Source organism: Acyrthosiphon pisum, chromosome X, assembly GCF_005508785.2.
Source record: "Acyrthosiphon pisum isolate AL4f chromosome X, pea_aphid_22Mar2018_4r6ur, whole genome shotgun sequence".
NCBI classification, from domain to species: domain Eukaryota; kingdom Metazoa; phylum Arthropoda; class Insecta; order Hemiptera; family Aphididae; genus Acyrthosiphon; species Acyrthosiphon pisum.
The window spans coordinates 122,366,845-122,371,040 of NC_042493.1; the positions used below are offsets into that span (position 1 = coordinate 122,366,845).

The 4,196-nt window shown below is 28.4% G+C and overlaps 1 long non-coding RNA gene across 2 annotated transcripts in view; it reads left to right on the plus strand.

Annotated features, from left to right (window-relative positions):
• Positions 1 to 4,196, plus strand: part of LOC103308354 — a 140,591-nt gene that overhangs the window by 92,313 nt on the left and 44,082 nt on the right. The gene's annotated exons all lie outside the window — the stretch shown is intronic.

Genomic DNA, 4,196 nt, shown 5'->3' on the forward strand with positions numbered 1-4,196 from the left:
CAAGTAAAACTGTGCCATGTCAATGTGTGCGAGTGTAAATGAACATTGATGTGTGTGGGCACACACCGCAGTGTATGTCAACGCGTAGTGACCCGCATCTCATTCTAAGAACCAGCCTTTCTTGCACTTGCAGACACATGTCAATATTATATTAAATTGGAAAAAAACTATACGGTTAATTTTCGAGTAAAACATACCTCGGCTCTGACAAAATTGTGAGACTTAGGTTGGTCCGATTTCGATTCTGTAACAATCCTAACAACTATTAACACGTCCTCTAAAGAACGGTCGAAGAATTTTTTTAGAAATGTTAATTTCTTCAATACATATGGTTGAACAAAAATGTTGTAAAAACTGAAATTTGTATAATATTATAATATTGTCAAAATTTCAAACTTTAAAAAAAAGCTCTGACCGTTTTCTAGAGGAGATGTTAAGAAATTTTATTATTTATACAGCATTAAAATCGGACCATCTAAAATCTCATAATCTTGTCAGAGCAGAGGGTCTAAAAACGGTTATTTTTTTGACCGACTGGAAACACCTTAATGTAACACACGAACTATAAGTCATGATTTAGGTCGTTGTCTATTTGTACGGTAATTAAATATAATAGCAAAATAAGGGTAACTCTAGAGCATGGTAGAAATTTTCAATGGCACCAGAAAGACTTACATGTGTGACTTACACGTGTCTATAATATAGAATATATAATAATATATAATATTAGATTTTTAGATTTTTGTAAGACACGGCATTTAAACGATTTAAACGAAATTTGGGAATACGCGGAAACGTATCGAAGAATGGGAATGTCATCGACTGTTGCATAAAGGAGAAACAGAATTCGGTATTGACAACACTCAGTATTAGAAGTACGGAATAATATTGCAATTTCCAGGTATATTTTATTCTGTCGAAAAACTATAGCTATTGCGTTGTTAACAGTTTTCTCTTCAACTTTGCTGGTGGGAGTTCTGTTTTCCGTATTGAATTGCGTGCACTCAAAGACTCAAAGAAACAGATTAACCGAGGAAAATTCGACAGCATAACGTATTAGGTATACCATGTAACCAACAACATATCTGCAGTCAGGCATAAAAAAATCTATAAAGAAAAACGTTTCGAACAAACAATAAAAGTTGGGTTTTTTCAATAATTTTTTTCTACATCACTATAACATTAGTTTTACATTTATATTTTGAAATAAATTGTCTGGGTTGATAAATAATAGTAAAAATGTTACTAATATGTTACTAAAATGTTCTGAAATAATAACTATACAATTAAATAATTACCTGTTGCAAAGGTTGAAATTTTATTTTTAATTTTAAAATAATTTGACACACACCCATTGAACAAATCGTTTTTGCCATCCTTGCTTTATAGTTTAGAGCATTTACGGACATAGAGTATACAATTTAATGTTATAATAATATTATAATGATAAGTGTCGTATTATCTTTTAAAAACTTTTTAAAACAATGGATAGAACAAACTATTAACCGTTACAGTGTTAAGTCCATTTATTCCATTATGCAAGTGTATTATACCTCACTATTGTAAAAATAAAAAAAATTATAACAATCGCATATTGAAGCATATAATATAACTATTATTTTTGAATATTATTCCAATATTTAAAAGAATATATGGATAATGTTTGCAGGTTTTTTTTAAAGAGTATATCTTATTTTAGGTGTTTTAACAAAATATAAATCTGGATTTTAATGTATAACAATACAATATTTATATTTTCACACGTTTATAAAATCTTTGTATTTATTCTGAAACAATTATAACTCTATGAATGTTGTATTAACTAAACGTTTATGTCATTATACAAATATCAAATTCAATAACTATGAAATGAAGATAAATCGACAGTAACGATAATGTTAACTTGTCAAATTCATACTTATTGGTTCGTTGATTATAATGATGTTTTAGAAAAGTCTCGATATCATATTATAGAACATTGGCCTCAAATAATTGGTTTTCGAAAAATAGATTTATTGATGGTAAAAATAAGGAGCACAATTAGTATCTACCTATAATACTTACCGTAATATGGGAGTTTAGTGTTTACCAATAATTTACCTTTTGAATTATGTATACCTACCTTTTCATATTATACTATGTGCTCAGTCATTTTCAGGATTGTTAGTCCAACTGAAGGCCCTGGAAATGCAATAACCAGATAAGTCAATTTTCTAAAAATTTTAAGGATATGAGAGAACTATCTTAAAAATTGGTAAATTAACCAAACATTAAATACCCACGTATTTAATGTTTGGTTAATTTACAATTTAATTTACAACATTTAATTGTCATGCCATGACGTGTAGAAATAAGACTTACCAAATAAAACAATTTACTTTTGTGGTCATTCTATATTCATGATCAGGGCTCATAACTTATAGCATTTTCATGTATATTTTTTGAGAGGTCTTAGAGACTCATATAATATGTTAGTTATATAAATTTGTTTCGGAAAACCAAAAAGCTAAATACGAAATTTTATGTCACATATTTTTTTCGTATTTCGAATCACAAATGCTATTTTGCTTTTTTGTGTCTATTGGATACCGTAGACTTCAAAACCTTTGAGAGTTCCACGACATAACGAGCAATTCTGATGAAATGTTATTAAATTCTTTTTTATGTTCTAAAAGGTTCAACAGTTTTTTTATACTTATATTTTTTTGCATATTTTAGTATTCTTAGTGCACATATTTTGAGCTCTTGTAAGAATGTTTTCAAAAGCATATTTTGCGCTTATATAGAAACCTTTTTTAGAACTATATTGTTATAAGAGCCCTATTCATAATAATAATTTATAAAAACCAAAAAATGTTGATAGATACATTTTCAATAAATGCAAGTACGGCCAATTTTGTAAGATAATTTCTTCTTAACAAAAAAAAGTTTAAAAGCAATTTATGGAAAAATTTAGATTTATCTGGTTAACTATCTCGTTGTTATTTGGTCATCTGGCCATTTTCAGCGTTGATAGGTTGGCCAAACAGCCTAATAATATTGATTTTTATTCAAAAGACCTTAAAATTATTTTAGATAATATAGGTGCGTAAATATGAAATTTGAATTAAATAATTCACTGCAATAATATTATTATTCTGCATGACAGTATATTTTTTATAAAAATGTGCGTCAATAAAAATTATTCGTACCATATAAATAAATAGTTTTTTTCAGATTTAATAAACACATTGTGTTCGTCTTATTTAATGATCTGTAGTACAAGTTAATTCCAATTTTTGTTTTAGACATTTTTCGTAATTCAAATTCATTGGGTCTACCAATCACACTAAGATTTATAGTTATTAAAATCTCGTTATCGTACATTGCTAAAATTGATGTTTTGATTCGCTGCTAATAATAATGAAATACCTAATAAATTATAGAATATTCGCCGCAAATCTACTATTAAGGTTTTTGCGTTTTTCAAAAAATCGATTTATCGACGTCGAAAATAAGCAATATTGCAATAATATTGGTATACTGACTCTAAAATGGTACAAATTTTGTTTTAGGCGCAACTGGTCCATGGCCATAAATTGCCTTCGTATGTATTAGGTTGCGCGCATCTGTTTTTTAGGCGTAAGTAGTATTTATATTTATTTAAAATAATGCATGCCGCCGTGTGTGCATTATTTGGATGGTAAAAAACACGACGGTTAGTTGTGACAACAAGGTTAGGTACTCAATATGTATTTATTATTTAGAACGGCTGAATTCTTAGCAAAAATACGACCAAAAAAAAAAAGGTTTTACTTGCAATCCGCAGAGGTTTTATTTTTTCCGTAGATTTTAAATAATTAACTTATAAAACGCATAATATGTGAAGATTTGTAAACTTGTAGAATCGTTTCGTTTGGTTTTTAAATTATTGAGTTAAGTTGTCGAAAAGATAAACAAGCTACCTTTATAATTGACATGTACCTACGGTAAGTCGTTGTAGTTCTACTGAATTATACATTTGGTTAATCTATTCCAAATATTTATTGAGTGAGGTTAGGTCGGTGAAAACAGTGTTTTTTTTGGAAATAATTTTATGATTCTGTTATATACAACAATACCAATAGCCACGACATCGACAAGCAAAAAAATAATAAGTTTTCTGTAAACAATTTGTGAATGTGTGTTGAAAGCCGTTAAAATTGCCTATAAAGCCC